General features: G+C 38.4%; 11 pseudogenes; all 11 read right to left on the reverse strand.

Moving 5' to 3' along the window:
- Positions 1-20,923: 20,923 nt before the first annotated feature.
- On the reverse strand, positions 20,924-21,026 carry LOC149583244 (5S ribosomal RNA; annotated as a pseudogene).
- A 137-nt stretch (positions 21,027-21,163) lies between these two features.
- LOC149583245 (5S ribosomal RNA) lies at positions 21,164-21,282 on the reverse strand (annotated as a pseudogene).
- Positions 21,283-21,640: 358 nt separating this feature from the next.
- Positions 21,641-21,759, reverse strand: LOC149583246 (5S ribosomal RNA; annotated as a pseudogene).
- A 362-nt stretch (positions 21,760-22,121) lies between these two features.
- LOC149583247 (5S ribosomal RNA) lies at positions 22,122-22,240 on the reverse strand (annotated as a pseudogene).
- A 122-nt stretch (positions 22,241-22,362) lies between these two features.
- Positions 22,363-22,465, reverse strand: LOC149583248 (5S ribosomal RNA; annotated as a pseudogene).
- Positions 22,466-22,602: 137 nt separating this feature from the next.
- On the reverse strand, positions 22,603-22,721 carry LOC149583249 (5S ribosomal RNA; annotated as a pseudogene).
- A 362-nt stretch (positions 22,722-23,083) lies between these two features.
- On the reverse strand, positions 23,084-23,202 carry LOC149583250 (5S ribosomal RNA; annotated as a pseudogene).
- A 122-nt stretch (positions 23,203-23,324) lies between these two features.
- On the reverse strand, positions 23,325-23,427 carry LOC149583251 (5S ribosomal RNA; annotated as a pseudogene).
- A 137-nt stretch (positions 23,428-23,564) lies between these two features.
- On the reverse strand, positions 23,565-23,683 carry LOC149583252 (5S ribosomal RNA; annotated as a pseudogene).
- Positions 23,684-24,044: 361 nt separating this feature from the next.
- On the reverse strand, positions 24,045-24,163 carry LOC149583253 (5S ribosomal RNA; annotated as a pseudogene).
- A 122-nt stretch (positions 24,164-24,285) lies between these two features.
- LOC149583254 (5S ribosomal RNA) lies at positions 24,286-24,388 on the reverse strand (annotated as a pseudogene).
- Positions 24,389-24,506: the final 118 nt, after the last annotated feature.

Raw genomic sequence — 24,506 nt, forward strand, 5'->3', positions numbered from 1 at the left:
AGAGTTACGAGCCTGCAAAGTATAGTCTAATGCATTTTCTATGGAGGGGTTTTTTTGTTCACGTATTGCTTAATTACTTGACCCTGTTCTTTCGATTAAAAATAATAACATATCTTTAGTGTAGCGGTTATCTCATCCGCCTCACTCCCGGAAGGCCACAGGTTCGAAACCGCGAAGTTTTTTTATATAATTATCCGAACATATGTGTCAAGGTCACATTATTTACATCCCCGTATCTCTGGTAGAACCAGAGTTACGAGCCTCCAGAATTTAGTCTAATGTATTTCCTATGGAGGGGTTTGTTTGTTTACGATTAGCTTAATTACTCGACTACTGTTTGTCGTAGCTCAATGTTTTTAAATGATTAGATGGGGGACAAATTGGACTATAACATACTCAAAGGACATCCCCGTATCTTCAGTAGAAACAGAGTTACGAGCCTGCAAAGTTTATTTTCAAAAATCAAAAGTAACCTTCTAACAATAAGTGAGACAAAAAATAAGTTGACGACGATATTGAGGTAGCCTCAAGTTTAAAGTATCCTTGTATGGGGAGCAAAGAGTACTATAACATATCCAAAGGAGATCCCAGTATCTCTTGTAGAACAAGAAATGAGCCTCCAAAGTTTAGTGCAAAAATCATAAGTAACATAATAAAAATAAGTGAGACGATACCAAAGTTGACGAACATTTTGCTTAATATCTCGGCCCCTGTTTGTCGTAGCTCAATGTTTTTAGTATGGTTAGATGGGGGACAATTTGGACTATAACATATCCTAAGGACATCCCCGTATCTCTAGTAGACACAGAGTTATGGGCCTGCAAAGTATAGTCTAATGCATTTGCTATGGACGGGTTGTTTGTTTACGTTTAGCTTAATTACTCGGCCTCTGTTTGTCGTAGCTCAATGTTTTTAGTATGGTTAGATGGGGGACCAATTGGACTATAACATACTCAAAGGACATCCCCGTATCTCCAGTAGAAACAGAGTTACGAGCCTGCAAAGTATAGTCTAATGCATTTTCTATGGAGGGGTTTGTTTGTTCACGTATTGCTTAATTACTTGACCCTGTTCTTTCGATTAAAAATAATAACATGTCTTTAGTGTAGCGGTTATCGCATCCGCCTCACTCCCGGAAGGCCACAGGTTCGAAACCGCGAAGTTTTTTTTTATAATTATCCGAACATATGTGTCAAGGTCACATTATTTACATCCCCGTATCTCTGGTAGAACCAGAGTTAAGAGCCTCCAGAATTTAGTCTAATATATTTCCTATGGAGGGGTTTGTTTGTTTACGATTAGCTTAATTACTCGACTACTGTTTGTCGTAGCCCTAATTCTTAGTATGGCTAGATGAGGGACAAATTGGTCTATAACATACTCAAAGGACATCCCCGTATCTCCAGTAGAAACAGAGTTACGAGCCTGCAAAGTTTATTTTCAAAAATCAAAAGTAACCTTCCAACAATAAGTGAGACAAAAAATAAGTTGACGACGATATTGAGGTAGCCTCAAGTTTAAAGTATCCTTGTATGGGGAGCAAAGAGTACTATAACATATCCAAAGGAGATCCCAGTATCTCTTGTAGAACAAGAGTTATGAGCCTCCAAAGTATAGTGCAAAAATCATAAGTAACATAATAAAAATAAGTGAGACGATACCAAAGTTGACGAACATTTTGCTTAATATCTCGGACCCTGTTTGTCCTAGCTCAATGTTTTTAGTATGGTTAGATGGGGGACAATTTAAACTATAACATATCCTAAGAACATCCCCGTATCTCTAGTAGACACAGAGTTATGGGCCTGCAAAGTATAGTGTAATGCATTTGCTATGGACGGGTTGTTTGTCTACGTTTAGCTTAATTACTCGGCCCCTGTTTGTCGTAGCTCAATGTTTTTAGAATGGTTAGATGGGGGACAAATTGGACTATAACATACTCAAAGGACATCCCCAAATCTCCCGTAGAAACAGAGTTACGAGCCTGCAAACTATAGTCTAATGCATTTTCTTTGGAGGGGTTTGTTTTTTCACGTATTGCTTAATTACTTGACCCTGTTCTTTCGATTAAAAATAATAACATATCTTTAGTGTAGCGGTTATCGCATCCGCCTCACTCACGAAAGGCCACAGGTTCGAAACCGCGAAGTTTTTTTTTATAATTATCCGAACATTTGTGTCAAGGTCACATTATTTACATCCCCGTATCTCTGGTAGAACCAGAGTTACGAGCCTCTAGAATTTAGTCTAATGTATTTCCTATGGAGGGGTTTGTTGGTTTACGATTAGCTTAATTACTCGACTACTGTTTGTCGTAGCCCTAATTCTTAGTATGGCTAGATGAGGGACAAATTGGTCTATAACATACTCAAAGGACATCCCCGTATCTCCAGTAGAAACAGAGTTACGAGCCTGCAAAGTTTATTTTCAAAAATCAAAAGTAACCTTCTAACAATAAGTGAGACAAAAAATAAGTTGACGATGATATTGAGGTAGCCTCAAGTTTAAAGTATCCTTGTATGGGGAGCAAAGAGTACTATAACATATCCAAAGAAGATCCCAGTATCTCTTGTAGAACAAGAAATGAGCCTCCAAAGTTTAGTGCAAAAATCATAAGTAACATAATAAAAATAAGTGAGACGATACCAAAGTTGACGAACATTTTGCTTAATATCTCGGACCCTGTTTGTCCTAGCTCAATGTTTTTAGTATGGTTAGATGGGGGACAATTTGGACTATAACATATCTTAAGAACATCCCCGTATCTCTAGTAGACACAGAGTTATGGGCCTGCAAAATATAGTCTAATGCATTTGCTATGGACGGGTTGTTTGTTTACGTTTAGCTTAATTACTCGGCCCCTGTTTGTCGTAGCTCAATGTTTTTAGTATGGTTAGATGGGGGACCAATTGGACTATAACATACTCAAAGGACATCCCCGTATCTCCAGTAGAAACAGAGTTACGAGCCTGCAAACTATAGTCTAATGCATTTTCTATGGAGGGGTTTGTTTGTTCACGTATTGCTTAATTACTTGACCCTGTTCTTTCGATTAAAAATAATAACATATCTTTAGTGTAGCTGTTATCGCATCCGCCTCACTCCCGGAAGGCCACAGGTTCGAAACCGCGAAGTTTTTTTTATAATTATCCGAACATTTGTGTCAAGGTCACATTATTTACATCCCCGTATCTCTGGTAGAACCAGAGTTACGAGCCTGCAAAGTTTATTTTCAAAAATCAAAAGTAACCTTCTAACAATAAGTAAGACAAAAAGTAAGTTAACGACGATATTGCGGTAGCCTCAAGTTTAAAGTATCCTTGTATGGGGAGCAAAGAGTACTATAACATATCCAAAGGAGATCCCAGTATCTCTTGTAGAACAAGAGTTATGAGCCTCCAAAGTTTAGTGCAAAAATCATAAGTAACATAATAAAAATAAGTGAGACGATACCAAAGTTGACGAACATTTTGCTTAATATCTCGGCCCCTGTTTGTCGTAGCTCAATGTTTTTAGTATGGTTAGATGGGGGACAATTTGGACTATAACATTTCCTAAGGACATCCCCGTATCTCTAGTAGACACAGAGTTATGGGCCTGCAAAATATAGTCTAATGTATTTCCTATGGACGGGTTGTTTGTTTACGTTTAGCTTAATTACTCGGCCCCTGTTTGTCGAAGCTCAATGTCCCCCATCTAACCATACTAAAGTATGGTTAGATGGGGGACAAATTGGACTATAACATACTCAAAGGACATCCCCAAATCTCCAGTAGAAACAGAGTTACGAGCCTGCAAAGTATAGTCTAATGCATTTTCTATGGAGGGGTTTGTTTGTTCACGTATTGCTTAATTACTTGACCCTGTTCTTTCGATTAAAAATAATAACATATCTTTAGTGTAGCTGTTATCGCATCCGCCTCACTCCCGGAAGGCCACAGGTTCGAAACCGCGAAGTTTTTTTATAATTATCCGAACATTTGTGTCAAGGTCACATTATTTACATCCCCGTATCTCTGGTAGAACCAGAGTTACGAGCCTCCAGATTTTAGTCTAATATATTTCCTATGGAGGGGTTTGTTTGCTTACGATTAGCTTAATTACTCGACTACTGTTTGTCGTAGCCCTAATTCTTAGTATGGCTAGATGGGGGACAAATTGGTCTATAACATACTCAAAGGACATCCCCGTATCTCCAGTAGAAACAGAGTTACGAGCCTGCAAACTATAGTCTAATGCATTTTCTATGGAGGGGTTTGTTTGTTCACGTATTGCTTAATTACTTGACCCTGTTCTTTCGATTAAAAATAATAACATATCTTTAGTGTAGCTGTTATCGCATCCGCCTCACTCCCGGAAGGCCACAGGTTCGAAACCGCGAAGTTTTTTTTATAATTATCCGAACATTTGTGTCAAGGTCACATTATTTACATCCCCGTATCTCTGGTAGAACCAGAGTTACGAGCCTGCAAAGTTTATTTTCAAAAATCAAAAGTAACCTTCTAACAATAAGTAAGACAAAAAGTAAGTTAACGACGATATTGCGGTAGCCTCAAGTTTAAAGTATCCTTGTATGGGGAGCAAAGAGTACTATAACATATCCAAAGGAGATCCCAGTATCTCTTGTAGAACAAGAGTTATGAGCCTCCAAAGTTTAGTGCAAAAATCATAAGTAACATAATAAAAATAAGTGAGACGATACCAAAGTTGACGAACATTTTGCTTAATATCTCGGCCCCTGTTTGTCGTAGCTCAATGTTTTTAGTATGGTTAGATGGGGGACAATTTGGACTATAACATTTCCTAAGGACATCCCCGTATCTCTAGTAGACACAGAGTTATGGGCCTGCAAAATATAGTCTAATGTATTTCCTATGGACGGGTTGTTTGTTTACGTTTAGCTTAATTACTCGGCCCCTGTTTGTCGAAGCTCAATGTCCCCCATCTAACCATACTAAAGTATGGTTAGATGGGGGACAAATTGGATTATAACATACTCAAAGGACATCCCCAAATCTCCAGTAGAAACAGAGTTACGAGCCTGCAAAGTATAGTCTAATGCATTTTCTATGGAGGGGTTTGTTTGTTCACGTATTGCTTAATTACTTGACCCTGTTCTTTCGATTAAAAATAATAACATATCTTTAGTGTAGCTGTTATCGCATCCGCCTCACTCCCGGAAGGCCACAGGTTCGAAACCGCGAAGTTTTTTTTATAATTATCCGAACATTTGTGTCAAGGTCACATTATTTACATCCCCGTATCTCTGGTAGAACCAGAGTTACGAGCCTCCAGATTTTAGTCTAATATATTTCCTATGGAGGGGTTTGTTTGCTTACGATTAGCTTAATTACTCGACTACTGTTTGTCGTAGCCCTAATTCTTAGTATGGCTAGATGGGGGACAAATTGGTCTATAACATACTCAAAGGACATCCCCGTATCTCCAGTAGAAACAGAGTTACGAGCCTGCAAAGTTTATTTTCAAAAATCAAAAGCAACCTTCTAACAATAAGTAAGACAAAAAGTAAGTTAACGACGATATTGCGGTAGCCTCAAGTTTAAAGTATCCTTGTATGGGGAGCAAAGAGTACTATAACATATCCAAAGGAGATCCCAGTATCTCTTGTAGAACAAGAGTTATGAGCCTCCAAAGTTTAGTGCAAAAATCATAAGTAACATAATAAAAATAAGTGAGACGATACCAAAGTTGACGAACATTTTGCTTAATATCTCGGCCCCTGTTTGTCGTAGCTCAATGTTTTTAGTATGGTTAGATGGGGGACAATTTGGACTATAACATTTCCTAAGGACATCCCCGTATCTCTAGTAGACACAGAGTTATGGGCCTGCAAAATATAGTCTAATGTATTTCCTATGGACGGGTTGTTTGTTTACGTTTAGCTTAATTACTCGGCCCCTGTTTGTCGAAGCTCAATGTCCCCCATCTAACCATACTAAAGTATGGTTAGATGGGGGACAAATTGGACTATAACATACTCAAAGGACATCCCCAAATCTCCAGTAGAAACAGAGTTACGAGCCTGCAAAGTATAGTCTAATGCATTTTCTATGGAGGGGTTTGTTTGTTCACGTATTGCTTAATTACTTGACCCTGTTCTTTCGATTAAAAATAATAACATATCTTTAGTGTAGCTGTTATCGCATCCGCCTCACTCCCGGAAGGCCACAGGTTCGAAACCGCGAAGTTTTTTTTATAATTATCCGAACATTTGTGTCAAGGTCACATTATTTACATCCCCGTATCTCTGGTAGAACCAGAGTTACGAGCCTCCAGATTTTAGTCTAATATATTTCCTATGGAGGGGTTTGTTTGCTTACGATTAGCTTAATTACTCGACTACTGTTTGTCGTAGCCCTAATTCTTAGTATGGCTAGATGGGGGACAAATTGGTCTATAACATACTCAAAGGACATCCCCGTATCTCCAGTAGAAACAGAGTTACGAGCCTGCAAAGTTTATTTTCAAAAATCAAAAGCAACCTTCTAACAATAAGTAAGACAAAAAGTAAGTTAACGACGATATTGCGGTAGCCTCAAGTTTAAAGTATCCTTGTATGGGGAGCAAAGAGTACTATAACATATCCAAAGGAGATCCCAGTATCTCTTGTAGAACAAGAGTTATGAGCCTCCAAAGTTTAGTGCAAAAATCATAAGTAACATAATAAAAATAAGTGAGACGATACCAAAGTTGACGAACATTTTGCTTAATATCTCGGCCCCTGTTTGTCGTAGCTCAATGTTTTTAGTATGGTTAGATGGGGGACAATTTGGACTATAACATTTCCTAAGGACATCCCCGTATCTCTAGTAGACACAGAGTTATGGGCCTGCAAAATATAGTCTAATGTATTTCCTATGGACGGGTTGTTTGTTTACGTTTAGCTTAATTACTTGGCCCCTGTTTGTCGAAGCTCAATGTCCCCCATCTAACCATACTAAAGTATGGTTAGATGGGGGACAAATTGGACTATAACATACTCAAAGGACATCCCCAAATCTCCAGTAGAAACAGAGTTACGAGCCTGCAAAGTATAGTCTAATGCATTTTCTATGGAGGGGTTTGTTTGTTCACGTATTGCTTAATTACTTGACCCTGTTCTTTCGATTAAAAATAATAACATATCTTTAGTGTAGCTGTTATCGCATCCGCCTCACTCCCGGAAGGCCACAGGTTCGAAACCGCGAAGTTTTTTTTATAATTATCCGAACATTTGTGTCAAGGTCACATTATTTACATCCCCGTATCTCTGGTAGAACCAGAGTTACGAGCCTCCAGAATTTAGTCTAATATATTTCCTATGGAGGGGTTTGTTTGCTTACGATTAGCTTAATTACTCGACTACTGTTTGTCGTAGCCCTAATTCTTAGTATGGCTAGATGGGGGACAAATTGGTCTATAACATACTCAAAGGACATCCCCGTATCTCCAGTAGAAACAGAGTTACGAGCCTGCAAAGTTTATTTTCAAAAATCAAAAGTAACCTTCTAACAATAAGTAAGACAAAAAGTAAGTTAACGACGATATTGCGGTAGCCTCAAGTTTAAAGTATCCTTGTATGGGGAGCAAAGAGTACTATAACATATCCAAAGGAGATCCCAGTATCTCTTGTAGAACAAGAGTTATGAGCCTCCAAAGTTTAGTGCAAAAATCATAAGTAACATAATAAAAATAAGTGAGACGATACCAAAGTTGACGAACATTTTGCTTAATATCTCGGCCCCTGTTTGTCGTAGCTCAATGTTTTTAGTATGGTTAGATGGGGGACAATTTGGACTATAACATTTCCTAAGGACATCCCCGTATCTCTAGTAGACACAGAGTTATGGGCCTGCAAAATATAGTCTAATGTATTTCCTATGGACGGGTTGTTTGTTTACGTTTAGCTTAATTACTCGGCCCCTGTTTGTCGAAGCTCAATGTCCCCCATCTAACCATACTAAAGTATGGTTAGATGGGGGACAAATTGGACTATAACATACTCAAAGGACATCCCCAAATCTCCAGTAGAAACAGAGTTACGAGCCTGCAAAGTATAGTCTAATGCATTTTCTATGGAGGGGTTTGTTTGTTCACGTATTGCTTAATTACTTGACCCTGTTCTTTCGATTAAAAATAATAACATATCTTTAGTGTAGCGGTTATCGCATCCACCTCACTCCCGGAAGGCCACAGGTTCGAAACCGCGAAGTTTTTTTATAATTATCCGAACATATGTGTCAAGGTCACATTATTTACATCCCCGTATCTCTGGTAGAACCAGAGTTACGAGCCTCCAGAATTTAGTCTAATGTATTTCCTATGGAGGGGTTTGTTTGTTTACGATTAGCTTAATTACTCGACTACTGTTTGTCGTAGCTCAATGTTTTTAGTATGATTAGATGGGGGACAAATTGGACTATAACATACTCAAAGGACATCCCCGTATCTTCAGTAGAAACAGAGTTACGAGCCTGCAAAGTATAGTCTAATGCATTTTCTATGGAGGAATTTGTTTGTTCACGTATTGCTTAATTACTTGACCCTGTTCTTTCGATTAAAAATAATAACATGTCTTTAGTGTAGCGGTTATCGCATCCGCCTCACTCCCGGAAGGCCACAGGTTCGAAACCGCGAAGTTTTTTTTTATAATTATCCGAACATATGTGTCAAGGTCACATTATTTACATCCCCGTATCTCTGGTAGAACCAGAGTTAAGAGCCTCCAGAATTTAGACTAATATATTTCCTATGGAGGGGTTTGTTTGTTTACGATTAGCTTAATTACTCGACTACTGTTTGTCGTAGCCCTAATTCTTAGTATGGCTAGATGAGGGACAAATTGGTCTATAACATACTCAAAGGACATCCCCGTATCTCCAGTAGAAACAGATTTACGAGCCTGCAAAGTTTATTTTCAAAAATCAAAAGTAACCTTCCAACAATAAGTGAGACAAAAAATAAGTTGACGACGATATTGAGGTAGCCTCAAGTTTAAAGTATCCTTGTATGGGGAGCAAAGAGTACTATAACATATCCAAAGGAGATCCCAGTATCTCTTGTAGAACAAGAGTTATGAGCCTCCAAGGTATAGTGCAAAAATCATAAGTAACATAATAAAAATAAGTGAGACGATACCAAAGTTGACAAACATTTTGCTTAATATCTCGGACCCTGTTTGTCCTAGCTCAATGTTTTTAGTATGGTTAGATGGGGGACAATTTGGACTATAACATATCCTAAGAACATCCCCGTATCTCTAGTAGACACAGAGTTATGGGCCTGCAAAGTATAGTGTAATGCATTTGCTATGGACGGGTTGTTTGTCTACGTTTAGCTTAATTACTCGGCCCCTGTTTGTCGTAGCTCAATGTTTTTAGAATGGTTAGATGGGGGACAAATTGGACTATAACATACTCAAAGGACATCCCCAAATCTCCAGTAGAAACAGAGTTACGAGCCTGCAAACTATAGTCTAATGCATTTTCTTTGGAGGGGTTTGTTTTTTCACGTATTGCTTAATTACTTGACACTGTTCTTTCGATTAAAAATAATAACATATCTTTAGTGTAGCGGTTATCGCATCCGCCTCACTCACGGAAGGCCACAGGTTCGAAACCGCGAAGTTTTTTTTCATAATTATACGAACATTTGTGTCAAGGTCACATTATTTACATCCCCGTATCTCTGGTAGAACCAGAGTTACGAGCCTCTAGAATTTAGTCTAATGTATTTCCTATGGAGGGGTTTGTTGGTTTACGATTAGCTTAATTACTCGACTACTGTTTGTCGTAGCCCTAATTCTTAGTATGGCTAGATGAGGGACAAATTGGTCTATAACATACTCAAAGGACATCCCCGTATCTCCAGTAGAAACAGAGTTACGAGCCTGCAAAGTTTATTTTCAAAAATCAAAAGTAACCTTCTAACAATAAGTGAGACAAAAAATAAGCTGACGATGATATTGAGGTAGCCTCAAGTTTAAAGTATCCTTGTATGGGGAGCAAAGAGTACTATAACATATCCAAAGAAGATCCCAGTATCTCTTGTAGAACAAGAAATGAGCCTCCAAAGTTTAGTGCAAAAATCATAAGTAACATAATAAAAATAAGTGAGACGATACCAAAGTTGACGAACATTTTGCTTAATATCTCGGACCCTGTTTGTCCTAGCTCAATGTTTTTAGTATGGTTAGATGGGGGACAATTTGGACTATAACATATCTTAAGAACATCCCCGTATCTCTAGTAGACACAGAGTTATGGGCCTGCAAAATATAGTCTAATGCATTTGCTATGGACGGGTTGTTTTTTTACGTTTAGCTTAATTACTCGGCCCCTGTTTGTCGTAGCTCAATGTTTTTAGTATGGTTAGATGGGGGACCAATTGGACTATAACATACTCAAAGGACATCCCCGTATCTCCAGTAGAAACAGAGTTACGAGCCTGCAAACTATAGTCTAATGCATTTTCTATGGAGGGGTTTGTTTGTTCACGTATTGCTTAATTACTTGACCCTGTTCTTTCGATTAAAAATAATAACATATCTTTAGTGTAGCTGTTATCGCATCCGCCTCACTCCCGGAAGGCCACAGGTTCGAAACCGCGAAGTTTTTTTATAATTATCCGAACATATGTGTCAAGGTCACATTATTTACATCCCCGTATCTCTGGTAGAACCAGAGTTACGAGCCTCCAGAATTTAGTCTAATGTATTTCCTATGGAGGGGTTTGTTTGTTTACGATTAGCTTAATTACTCGACTACTGTTTGTCGTAGCTCAATGTTTTTAGTATGATTAGATGGGGGACAAATTGGACTATAACATACTCAAAGGACATCCCCGTATCTTCAGTAGAAACAGAGTTACGAGCCTGCAAAGTATAGTCTAATGCATTTTCTATGGAGGAATTTGTTTGTTCACGTATTGCTTAATTACTTGACCCTGTTCTTTCGATTAAAAATAATAACATGTCTTTAGTGTAGCGGTTATCGCATCCGCCTCACTCCCGGAAGGCCACAGGTTCGAAACCGCGAAGTTTTTTTTTATAATTATCCGAACATATGTGTCAAGGTCACATTATTTACATCCCCGTATCTCTGGTAGAACCAGAGTTAAGAGCCTCCAGAATTTAGTCTAATATATTTCCTATGGAGGGGTTTGTTTGTTTACGATTAGCTTAATTACTCGACTACTGTTTGTCGTAGCCCTAATTCTTAGTATGGCTAGATGAGGGACAAATTGGTCTATAACATACTCAAAGGACATCCCCGTATCTCCAGTAGAAACAGATTTACGAGCCTGCAAAGTTTATTTTCAAAAATCAAAAGTAACCTTCCAACAATAAGTGAGACAAAAAATAAGTTGACGACGATATTGAGGTAGCCTCAAGTTTAAAGTATCCTTGTATGGGGAGCAAAGAGTACTATAACATATCCAAAGGAGATCCCAGTATCTCTTGTAGAACAAGAGTTATGAGCCTCCAAAGTATAGTGCAAAAATCATAAGTAACATAATAAAAATAAGTGAGACGATACCAAAGTTGACAAACATTTTGCTTAATATCTCGGACCCTGTTTGTCCTAGCTCAATGTTTTTAGTATGGTTAGATGGGGGACAATTTGGACTATAACATATCCTAAGAACATCCCCGTATCTCTAGTAGACACAGAGTTATGGGCCTGCAAAGTATAGTGTAATGCATTTGCTATGGACGGGTTGTTTGTCTACGTTTAGCTTAATTACTCGGCCCCTGTTTGTCGTAGCTCAATGTTTTTAGAATGGTTAGATGGGGGACAAATTGGACTATAACATACTCAAAGGACATCCCCAAATCTCCAGTAGAAACAGAGTTACGAGCCTGCAAACTATAGTCTAATGCATTTTCTTTGGAGGGGTTTGTTTTTTCACGTATTGCTTAATTACTTGACACTGTTCTTTCGATTAAAAATAATAACATATCTTTAGTGTAGCGGTTATCGCATCCGCCTCACTCACGGAAGGCCACAGGTTCGAAACCGCGAAGTTTTTTTTCATAATTATACGAACATTTGTGTCAAGGTCACATTATTTACATCCCCGTATCTCTGGTAGAACCAGAGTTACGAGCCTCTAGAATTTAGTCTAATGTATTTCCTATGGAGGGGTTTGTTGGTTTACGATTAGCTTAATTACTCGACTACTGTTTGTCGTAGCCCTAATTCTTAGTATGGCTAGATGAGGGACAAATTGGTCTATAACATACTCAAAGGACATCCCCGTATCTCCAGTAGAAACAGAGTTACGAGCCTGCAAAGTTTATTTTCAAAAATCAAAAGTAACCTTCTAACAATAAGTGAGACAAAAAATAAGCTGACGATGATATTGAGGTAGCCTCAAGTTTAAAGTATCCTTGTATGGGGAGCAAAGAGTACTATAACATATCCAAAGAAGATCCCAGTATCTCTTGTAGAACAAGAAATGAGCCTCCAAAGTTTAGTGCAAAAATCATAAGTAACATAATAAAAATAAGTGAGACGATACCAAAGTTGACGAACATTTTGCTTAATATCTCGGACCCTGTTTGTCCTAGCTCAATGTTTTTAGTATGGTTAGATGGGGGACAATTTGGACTATAACATATCTTAAGAACATCCCCGTATCTCTAGTAGACACAGAGTTATGGGCCTGCAAAATATAGTCTAATGCATTTGCTATGGACGGGTTGTTTTTTTACGTTTAGCTTAATTACTCGGCCCCTGTTTGTCGTAGCTCAATGTTTTTAGTATGGTTAGATGGGGGACCAATTGGACTATAACATACTCAAAGGACATCCCCGTATCTCCAGTAGAAACAGAGTTACGAGCCTGCAAACTATAGTCTAATGCATTTTCTATGGAGGGGTTTGTTTGTTCACGTATTGCTTAATTACTTGACCCTGTTCTTTCGATTAAAAATAATAACATATCTTTAGTGTAGCTGTTATCGCATCCGCCTCACTCCCGGAAGGCCACAGGTTCGAAACCGCGAAGTTTTTTTTATAATTATCCGAACATTTGTGTCAAGGTCACATTATTTACATCCCCGTATCTCTGGTAGAACCAGAGTTACGAGCCTCCAGAATTTAGTCTAATATATTTCCTATGCAGGGGTTTGTTTGCTTACGATTAGCTTAATTACTCGACTACTGTTTGTCGTAGCCCTAATTCTTAGTATGGCTAGATGGGGGACAAATTGGTCTATAACATACTCAAAGGACATCCCCGTATCTCCAGTAGAAACAGAGTTACGAGCCTGCAAAGTTTATTTTCAAAAATCAAAAGTAACCTTCTAACAATAAGTAAGACAAAAAGTAAGTTAACGACGATATTGCGGTAGCCTCAAGTTTAAAGTATCCTTGTATGGGGAGCAAAGAGTACTATAACATATCCAAAGGAGATCCCAGTATCTCTTGTAGAACAAGAGTTATGAGCCTCCAAAGTTTAGTGCAAAAATCATAAGTAACATAATAAAAATAAGTGAGACGATACCAAAGTTGACGAACATTTTGCTTAATATCTCGGCCCCTGTTTGTCGTAGCTCAATGTTTTTAGTATGGTTAGATGGGGGACAATTTGGACTATAACATTTCCTAAGGACATCCCCGTATCTCTAGTAGACACAGAGTTATGGGCCTGCAAAATATAGTCTAATGTATTTCCTATGGACGGGTTGTTTGTTTACGTTTAGCGTAATTACTCGGCCCCTGTTTGTCGAAGCTCAATGTCCCCCATCTAACCATACTAAAGTATGGTTAGCTGGGGGACAAATTGAAATATAACATACTCAAAGGACATCCCCAAATCTCCAGTAGAAACAGAGTTACGAGCCTGCAAAGTATAGTCTAATGCATTTTCTATGGAGGGGTTTGTTTGTTCATGTATTGCTTAATTACTTGACCCTGTTCTTTCGATTAAAAATAATAACATATCTTTAGTGTAGCGGTTATCGCATCCACCTCACTCCCGGAAGGCCACAGGTTCGAAACCGCGAAGTTTTTTTATAATTATCCGAACATATGTGTCAAGGTCACATTATTTACATCCCCGTATCTCTGGTAGAACCAGAGTTACGAGCCTCCAGAATTTAGTCTAATATATTTCCTATGGAGGGGTTTGTTTGCTTACGATTAGCTTAATTACTCGACTACTGTTTGTCGTAGCCCTAATTCTTAGTATGGCTAGATGGGGGACAAATTGGTCTATAACATACTCAAAGGACATCCCCGTATCTCCAGTAGAAACAGAGTTAGGAGCCTGCAAAGTTTATTTTCAAAAATCAAAAGTAACCTTCTAACAATAAGTAAGACAAAAAGTAAGTTAACGACGATATTGCGGTAGCCTCAAGTTTAAAGTATCCTTGTATGGGGAGCAAAGAGTACTATAACATATCCAAAGGAGATCCCAGTATCTCTTGTAGAACAAGACTTATGAGCCTCCAAAGTTTAGTGCAAAAATCATAAGTAACATAATAAAAATAAGTGAGACGATACCAAAGTTGACGAACATTTTGCTTAATATCTCGGCCCCTTTTTGTCGTAGCTCAAAGTTTTTAGTATGGTTAGATGGGGGACAATTTGGACTATAACATATCCTAAGGACATCCCCATATCTCTAGTAGACACAGAGTTATGGGCCTGCAAAGTATAGTCTAATGCATTTCCTATGGACGGGTTGTTTGTTTACGTTTAGCTTAATTACTCGGCCCCTGTTTGTCGTAGCTCAATGTTTTTAGTATGATTAGATGGGGGACAAATTGGACTAAAACATACTCAAAGGACATCCCCGTATCTCCAGTAGAAACAGAGTTACGAGCCTGCAAAGTATAGTCTAATGCATTTCCTATGGAGGTGCTTTGTTTCGTTACGTTTTGCTTAAGTACTTGGCCCCTGTTTGTCGTAGCCCAAAGTTTCTAGTATGGTTAGATGGGGGACCATTTGGACTATAACATATCCTAAGGACATCCCCGTATCTCTAGTAGTCTCAGAGTTATCGGCCTGCAAAGTATGGTCTAATGCATTTCCTATCGAGGGGTTGTTTGTTTACGTTTAGCTTAATTACTCGGCCCCTGTTTGTCGTAGCTCAATGTTTTTAGTATGGTTAGATGGGGGACAAATTGTACTATAACATACTCAAAGGACATCCCCGTATCTCCAGTAGAAACAGAGTTACGAGCCTGCAAAGTATAGTCTAACTCATTTCCAATGGAGGGGGTTTGTTTCTTTACGTTTTGCTTAAGTACTCGGCCCCTGTTTGTCGTAGCGCAAAGTTTTTAGTATGGTTAGATGAAGGACAAATTGGACTATAACATATCCTAAGGACATCCCGGTATCTCTAGTAGACACGGAGTTATGGGCCTGCAAAGTATAGTCTAATGCATTTTCTATGGAGGTGTTTGTTTGTTCACGTATTGCTTAATTACTTGCCCCTGTTCTTTCGATTAAAAATAAAAACATAGCTTTAGTGTAGCGGTTATCGCATCCGCCTCACTCCCGGAAGGCCACAGGTTCGAAACCGCGAAGTTTTTTTTTTATAATTATCCGAACATTTGTGTCAAGGTCACATTATTTACATCCCCGTATCTCTGGTAGAACCAGAGTTACGAGCCTCCAGAATTTAGTCTAATGTATTTCCTATGGAGGGGTTTGTTTGTTTACGATTAGCTTAATTACTCGACTACTGTTTGTCGTAGCCCTAATTCTTAGTATGGCTAGATGGGGGACAAATTGGTCTATAACATACTCAAAGGACATCCCCGTATCTCCAGTAGAAACAGAGTTACGAGCCTGCAAAGTTTATTTTCAAAAATCAAAAGTAACCTTCTAACAATAAGTGAGACAAAAAGTAAGTTGACGACGATATTGCGGTAGCCTCAAGTTTAAAGCATCCTTGTATGGGGAGCAAAGAGTACTATAACATATCCAAAGGAGATCCCAGCATCTCTTGTAGAACAAGAGTTATGAGCCTCCAAAGTTTAGTGCAAAAATCATAAGTAACATAATAAAAATAAGTGAGACGATACCAAAGTTGACGAACATTTTGCTTAATATCTCGGCCCCTGTTTGTCGTAGCTCAATGTTTTTAGTATGGTTAGATGGGGACAATTTGGACTATAACATTTCCTAAGGACATCCCCGTATCTCTAGTAGACACAGAGTTATGGGCCTGCAAAGTATGGTCTAATGCATTTCCTATCGAGGGGTTGTTTGTTTACGTTTAGCTTAATTACTCGGCCCCTGTTTGTTGTAGCTCAATGTTTTTAGTATGGTTAGATGGGGGACAAATTGTACTATAACACACTCAAAGGACATCGCCGTATCTCCAGTAGAAACAGAGTTACGAGCCTGCAAAGTATAGTCTAACTCATTTCCAATGGAGGGGGTTTGTTTCTTTACGTTTTGCTTAAGTACTCGGCCCCTGTTTGTCGTAGCCCAAAGTTTTTAGTATGGTTAGATGAAGGACAAATTGAACTATAACATATCCTAAGGACATACCGGTATCTCTAGTAGACACGGAGTTATGGGCCTGCAAAGTATAGTCTAATGCATTTTCTATGGAGGTGTTTGTTTGTTCACGTATTGCTTAATTACTTGCCCCTGTTCTTTCGATTAAAAATAAAAACATAGCTTTAGTGTAGCGGTTATCGCATCCGCCTCACTCCCGGAAGGCCACAGGTTCGAAACCGCGAAGTTTTTTTTATAATTATCCGAACATATGTGTCAAGGTCACATTATTTACATCCCCGTATCTCTGGTAGAACCAGAGTTACGAGCCTCCAGAATTTAGTCTAATATATTTCCTATGGAGGGGTTTGTTTGTTTACGATTAGCTTAATTACTCGACTACTGTTTGTCGTTGCCCTAATTCTTAGTATGGCTAGATGGGGGACAAATTGGACTATAACATACTCAAAGGACATCCCCAAATCTCCAGTAGAAACAGAGTTACGAGCCTGCAAAGTTTTTTTCAAAAATCAAAAGTAACCTTCTAACAATAAGTGAGACAAAAAGTAAGTTGACGACGATATTGCGGTAGCCTCAAGTTTAAAGTATCCTTGTATGGGGAGCAAAGAGTACTATAACATATCCAAAGGAGATCCCAGCATCTCTTGTAGAACAAGAGTTATGAGCCTCCAAAGTTTAGTGCAAAAATCATAAGTAACATAATAAAAATAAGTGAGACGATACCAAAGTTGACGAACATTTTGCTTAATATCTCGGCCCCTGTTTGTCGTAGCTCAATGTTTTTAGTATGGTTAGATGGGGACAATTTGGAGTATAACATTTCCCCGTATCTCTAGTAGACACAGAGTTATGGGCCTGCAAAATATAGTCTAATGTATTTCCTATGGACGGGTTGTTTGTTTACGTTTAGCTTAATTACTCGGCACCTGTTTGTCGTAGCTCAATGTCCCCCATCTAACCATACTAAAGTATGGTTAGATGGGGGACAAATTGGACTATAACATACTCAAAGGACATCCCCAAATCTCCAGTAGAAACAGAGTTACGAGCCTGCAAAGTATAGTCTAATGCATTTTCTATGGAGGGGTTTGTTTGTTCACGTATTGCTTAATTACTTGACCCTGTTCTTTCGATTAAAAATAATAACATATCTTTAGTGTAGCGGTTATCGCATCCGCCTCACTCCCGGAAGGCCACAGGTTCGAAACCGCGAAGTTTTTTTTTATAATTATCCGAACATATGTGTCAAGGTCACATTATTTACTTCCCCGTATCTCTGGTAGAACCAGAGTTACGAGCCTCCAGAATTTAGTCTAATATATTTCCTATGGAGGGGTTTGTTTGTTTACGATTAGCTTAATTACTCGTCTACTGTTTGTCGTAGCCCTAATTCTTAGTATGGCTAGATGGGGGACAAATTGGACTATAACATACTCAAAGGACATCCCCAAATCTCCAGTAGAAACAGAGTTACGAGCCTGCAAATTATAGTCTAATGCATTTTCTATGGAGGGGTTTTTTTGTTCACGTATTGCTTAATTACTTGACCCTGTTCTTTCGATTAAAAATAATAACATATCTTTAGTGTAGCGGTTATCGCATCCGCCTCACTCCCGGAAGGCCACAGGTTCGAAACCGCGAAGTTTTTTTTTATAATTATCCGAACATATGTGTCAAGGTCACATTATTTACATCCCCGTATCTCTGGTAGAACCAGAGTTACGAGCCTCCAGAATTTAGTCTAATATATTTCCTATGGAGGGGTTTGTTTGTTTACGATTAGCTTAATTACTCGACTACTGTTTGTCGTAGCCCTAATTCTTAGTATGGCTAGATTGGGGACAAATTGGACTAAAACATACTCAAAGGACATCCCCAAATCTCCAGTAGAAACAGAGTTACGAGCCTGCAAAGTATAGTCTAATGCATTTTCTATGGAGGGGTTTGTTTGTTCACGTATTGCTTAATTACTTGACCCTGTTCTTTCGATTAAAAATAATAACATATCTTTAGTGTAGCGGTTATCGCATCCGCCTCACTCCCGGAAGGCCACAGGTTCGAAACCGCGAAGTTTTTTTTTATAATTATCCGAACATTTGTGTCAAGGTCACATTATTTACATCCCCGTATCTCTGGTAGAACCAGAGTTACGAGCCTCCAGAATTTAGTCTAATGTATTTCCTATGGAGGGGTTTGTTTGTTTACGATTAGCTTAATTACTCGACTACTGTTTGTCGTAGCTCAATGTTTTTAGTATGGTTAGATGGGGGACAAATTGGACTATAACATACTCATAGAACATCCCCGTATCTTCAGTAGAAACAGAGTTACGAGCCTGCAAAGTTTATTTTCAAAAATCAAAAGTAACCTTCTAACAATAAGTGAGACAAAAAATAAGTTGACGACGATATTGAGGTAGCCTCAAGTTTAAAGTATCCTTGTATGGGGAGCAAAGAGTACTATAACATATCCAAAGGAGATCCCAGTATCTCTTGTAGAACAAGAAATGAGCCTCCAAAGTTTAGTGCAAAAATCATAAGTAACATAATAAAAATAAGTGAGACGATACCAAAGTTGACGAACATTTTGCTTAATATCTCGGCCCCTGTTTGTCGTAGCTCAATGTTTTTAGTATGGTTAGATGGGGGACAATTTGAACTATAACATATCCTAAGGACATCCCCGTATCTCTAGTAGACACAGAGTTATGGGCCTGCAAAGTATAGTGTAATGCATTTGCTATGGACGGGTTGTTTGTCTACGTTTAGCTTAATTACTCGGCCCCTGTTTGTCGTAGCTCAATGTTTTTAGAATGGTTAGATGGGGGACAAATTGGACTATAACATACTCAAAGGACATCCCCAAATCTCCAGTAGAAACAGAGTTACGAGCCTGCAAACTATAGTCTAATGCATTTTCTTTGGAGGGGTTTGTTTTTTCACGTATTGCTTAATTACTTGACCCTGTTCTTTCGATTAAAAATAATAACATATCTTTAGTGTAGCGGTTATCGCATCCGCCTCACTCACGGAAGGCCACAGGTTCGAAACCGCGAAGTTTTTTTTTATAATTATCCGAACATTTGTGTCAAGGTCACATTATTTACATCCCCGTATCTCTGGTAGAACCAGAGTTACGAGCCTCCAGAATTTAGTCTAATGTATTTCCTATGGAGGGGTTTGTTTGTTTACGATTAGCTTAATTACTCGACTACTGTTTGTCGTAGCTCAATGTTTTTAGTATGGTTAGATGAAGGACAAATTGGACTATAACATACTCAAAGGACATCCCCGTATATCTCCAGTAGAAACAGAGTTACGAGCCTGCAAAGTATAGTCTAATGCATTTTCTATGGAGGGGTTTGTTTGTTCACGTATTGCATAATTACTTGACCCTGTTCTTTCGATTAAAAATAATAACATATCTTTAGTGTAGCGGTTATCGCATCCGCCTCACTCCCGGAAGGCCACAGGTTCGAAACCGCGAAGTTTTTTTTTTTTGGAACATGCAAAGACCTTAATAATTATCCGAACATTTGTGTCAAGGTCACATTATTTACATACCCGTATCTCTGGTAGAACCAGAGTTACGAGCCTCCAGAATTTAGTCTAATGTATTTCCTATGGAGGGGTTTGTTTGTTTACGATTAGCTTAATTACTCGACTACTGTTTGTCGTAGCCCTAATTCTTAGTATGGCTAGATGAGGGACAAATTGGTCTATAACATACTCAAAGGACATCCCTGTATCTCCAGTAGAAACAGAGTTACGAGCCTGCAAAGTTTATTTTCAAAAATCAAAAGTAACCTTCTAACAATAAGTGAGACAAAAAATAAGTTGACTACGATATTGAGGTAGCCTCAAGTTTAAAGTATCCTTGTATGGGGAGCAAAGAGTACTATAACATATCCAAAGGAGATCCCAGTATCTCTTGTAGAACAAGAGTTATGAGCCTCCAAAGTTTAGTGCAAAAATCATAAGTAACATAATAAAAATAAGTGAGACGATACCAAAGTTGACGAACATTTTGCTTAATATCTCGGACCCTGTTTGTCCTAGCTCAATGTTTTTAGTATGGTTAGATGGGGGACAATTTGGACTATTACATATCTTAAGAACATCCCCGTATCTAGAGATACGGGGATGTTCTTAAGATATGTAGACACAGAGTTATGGGCCTTTAAAGTATAGTGTAATGCATTTGCTATGGACGGGTTGTTTGTTTACGTTTAGCTTAATTACTCGGCCCCTGTTTGTCGTAGCTCAATGTTTTTAGAATGGTTAGATGGGGGACAAATTGGACTATAACATACTCAAAGTCTAATGCATTTTCTATGGAGGGGTTTGTTTGTTCACGTATTGCTTAATAAAACAATAACAAAAAGAAGATATGTTTGCTTTTTCCATATCTGGTGGAATTTAAAGGAGGAAACAAAAGTGAAAAAGCCAACGGCACGCAGTATTCCCAAGTACTGTATGCGCTCGACGCTGCTTAACTTCGGTGATCGGACGTGAACCGGTGTTTTCAGCGTGATATGGCCGTTGCCGAGAGTGCTAGTTAATAATTCGAATTTAAATTAAGTGAGACAAATTAACCTTCATCATTTTAAAACAATAACAAAAAGAAAACATGTTTGCTTTTTTCATATCTATTAAAATTTAAAAGAGGAAAAAAAAGTGAAAAAGCCAACGGCACGCAGTGTTCCTAAGTGGTCTCTCTCCCAAGTAGTGACTGCGCTCGACGCCAATTAACTTCGGTTATCGGACGAGAACCGGTGTATTCAGCGTGATATGGCCGTTGCCGAGAGTGCTAGTTAATAATTTGAATTTAATTAACTTTCATCTTTATAAAACAATAACAAAAAATATGTTTGCTTTTTTCATATCTGGTGGAATTTGAAAGAGGAAACAAAAGTGAAAAAACAAACGGCACGTAGTATTCCCAAATACTGTATGCGCTCGACGCTGCTAAACTTCGGTGATCGGACGTAAACCAGTGTTTTCAGCGTTATATGGCCGTTGCCGAGAGTGCTAGTTAATAATTCGAATTTAAATTAAGTGAGACAAATTAACCTTCATCATTTTAAAACAATAACAAAAAGAAAATATGTTTGCTTTTTTCATATCTATTGGAATTTAAAAGAGGAAAAAAAAGTGAAAAAGCTAACGGCACGCAGTGTTCTTAAGTGGTCGCCCTCCCAAGTACTGACTGCGCTCGACGCGGCTTAACTTCGGTTATCGGACGAGAACCGGTGTATTCAGCGTGATATGGCCGTTGCCGAGAGTGCTAGTTAATAATTTGAATTTAATTAACCTTCATCTTTAAAAAACAATAACAAAAAGAAGATATGTTTGCTTTTTTCATATCTGGTGGAATTTAAAAGAGGAAACAAAAGTGAAAAAACAAACGGCACGCAGTATTCCCAAGTACTGTATGCGCTCGACGCTGCTTAACTTCGGTGATCGGACGTGAACCGGTGTTTTCAGCGTGATATGGCCGTTGCCGAGAGTGCTAGTTAATAATTCGAATTTAAATAAAGTGAGACAAATTAACCTTCATCATTTTAAAACAATAACAAAAAGAAAACATGTTTGCTTTTTTCACATCTATTAAAATTTAAAAGAGGAAAAAAAAGTTAAAAAGCCAACAGCACGCAGTGTTCCTAAGTGGTCTCCCTCCCAAGTAGCGACTGCGCTCGACGCTGCTTAACTTCGATTATCGGACGAGAACCGGTGTATTCAGCGTTATATGGCCGTTGACGAGAGTGCTAGTTAATAATTTGAATTTAATTAACTTTCATCTTTATAAAACAATAACAAAAAGAAGATATGTTTGCTTTTTTCATATCTGGTGGAATTTGAAAGAGGAAACAAAAGTGAAAAAGCCAACGGCACGCAGTATTCCCAAGTACTGTATGCGCTCGACGCTGCTTAACTTCGGTGATCGGACGTGAACCGGTGTTTTCAGCGTGATATGGCCGTTGCCGAGAGTGCTAGTTAATAATTCGAATTTAAATTAAGTGAGACAAATTAACCTTCATCATTTCAAAACAATAACAAAAAGAAAACCTGTTTGCTTTTTACATATCTATTAAAATTTAAAAGAGGAAAAAAAAGTGAAAAAGCCAACGGCACGCAGTGTACCTAAGTGGTCTCCCTCCCAAGTAATGACTGCGATCGACGCTGCTTAACTTCGGTTATCGGACGAGAACCGGTGTATTCAGCGTGATATGGCCGTTGCCGAGAATGCTAGTTAATAATTTGAATTTAATTAACCTTCATCTTTATAAAACAATAAAAAAAAGAAGATATGTTTGCTTTTTTCATATCTGGTGGAATTTAAAAGAGGAAACAAAAGTGAAAAAACAAACGGCACGCAGTATTCCCAAGTACTGTATGCGCTCGACGCTGCTTAACTTTGGTGATCGGACGTGAACCGGTGTTTTCAGCGTGATATGGCCGTTGCCGAGAGTGCTAGTTAATAATTCGAATTTAAATAAAGTGAGACAAATTAACCTTCATCATTTTAAAACAATAACAAAAAGAAAACATGTTTGCTTTTTTCACATCTATTAAAATTTAAAAGAGGAAAAAAAAGTGAAAAAGCCAACAGCACGCAGTGTTCCTAAGTGGTCTCCCTCCCAAGTAGCGACTGCGCTCGACGCTGCTTAACTTCGGTTATCGGACGAGAACCGGTGTATTGAGCGTGATATGGCCGTTGCCGAGAGTGCTAGTTAATAATTTGAATTTAATTAACTTTCATCTTTATAAAACAATAACAAAAAGAAGATATGTTTGCTTTTTTCATATCTGGTGGAATTTGAAAGAGGAAACAAAAGTGAAAAAGCCAACGGCACGCAGTATTCCCAAGTACTGTATGCGCTCGACGCTGCTTAACTTCGGTGATCGGACGTGAACCGGTGTTTTCAGCGTGATATGGCCGTTGCCGAGAGTGCTAGTTAATAATTCGAATTTAAATTAAGTGAGACAAATTAACCTTCATCATTTTAAAACAATAACAAAAAGAAAACCTGTTTGCTTTTTACATATCTATTAAAATTTAAAAGAGGAAAAAAAAGTGAAAAAGCCAACGGCACGCAGTGTTCCTAAGTGGTCTCCCTCCCAAGTAATGACTGCGCTCGACGCTGCTTTACTTCGGTTATGGGACGAGAATCGGTGTATTCAGCGTGATATGGCCGTTGCCGAGAGTGCTAGTTAATAATTTGAATTTAATTAACTTTCATCTTTATAAAACAATAACAAAAAGAAGATATGTTTGCTTTTTTCATATCTGGTGGAATTTGAAAGAGGAAACAAAAGTGAAAAAGCAAACGGCACGCAGTATTCCCAAGTACTGACTGCGCTCGACGCTGCTAACGTCGGCGATCGGACGAGAACCGGTGTTCTCAGCGTGATATGGCCGTTGCCGAGAGTGCTAGATAATAATTCGAATTTAAATTAAGTGAGACAAATTAACCTTCATCTTTTTAAAACAATAACAAAAAGAAAACATGTTTGCTTTTTTCATATCTATTAAAATTTAAAAGAGGAAAAAAAAGTGAAAAAGCCAACGGCACGCAGTGTTCCTAAGTGGTCTCCCTCCCAAGTAATGACTGCGCTCGACGCTGCTTAACTTCGGTTATCGGACGAGAATCGGTGTATTCAGCGTGATATGGCCGTTGCCGAGAATGCTAGTTAATAATTTGAATTTAATTAACTTTCTTCTTTATAAAACAATAACAAAAAGAAGATATGTTTGCTTTTTTCATATCTGGTGGAATTTAAAAGAGGAAACATAAGTGAAAAAGCCAACGGCACGCAGTATTCCCAAGTACTGTATGCGCTCGACGCTGCTTAACTTCGGTGATCGGACGTGAACCGGTGTTTTCAGCGTGATATGGCCGTTGCCGAGAGTGCTAGTTAATAATTCGAATTTAAATTAAGTGAGACAAATTAACCTTCATCATTTTAAAACAATAACAAAAAGAAAACCTGTTTGCTTTTTACATATCTATTAAAATTTAAAA

The sequence above is a fragment of the Phalangium opilio genome, unplaced genomic scaffold (genome assembly GCF_054372755.1).
Source record: "Phalangium opilio isolate 3A_F unplaced genomic scaffold, DU_Popi_V2 ptg001421l_1, whole genome shotgun sequence".
Classification (NCBI taxonomy): domain Eukaryota; kingdom Metazoa; phylum Arthropoda; class Arachnida; order Opiliones; family Phalangiidae; genus Phalangium; species Phalangium opilio.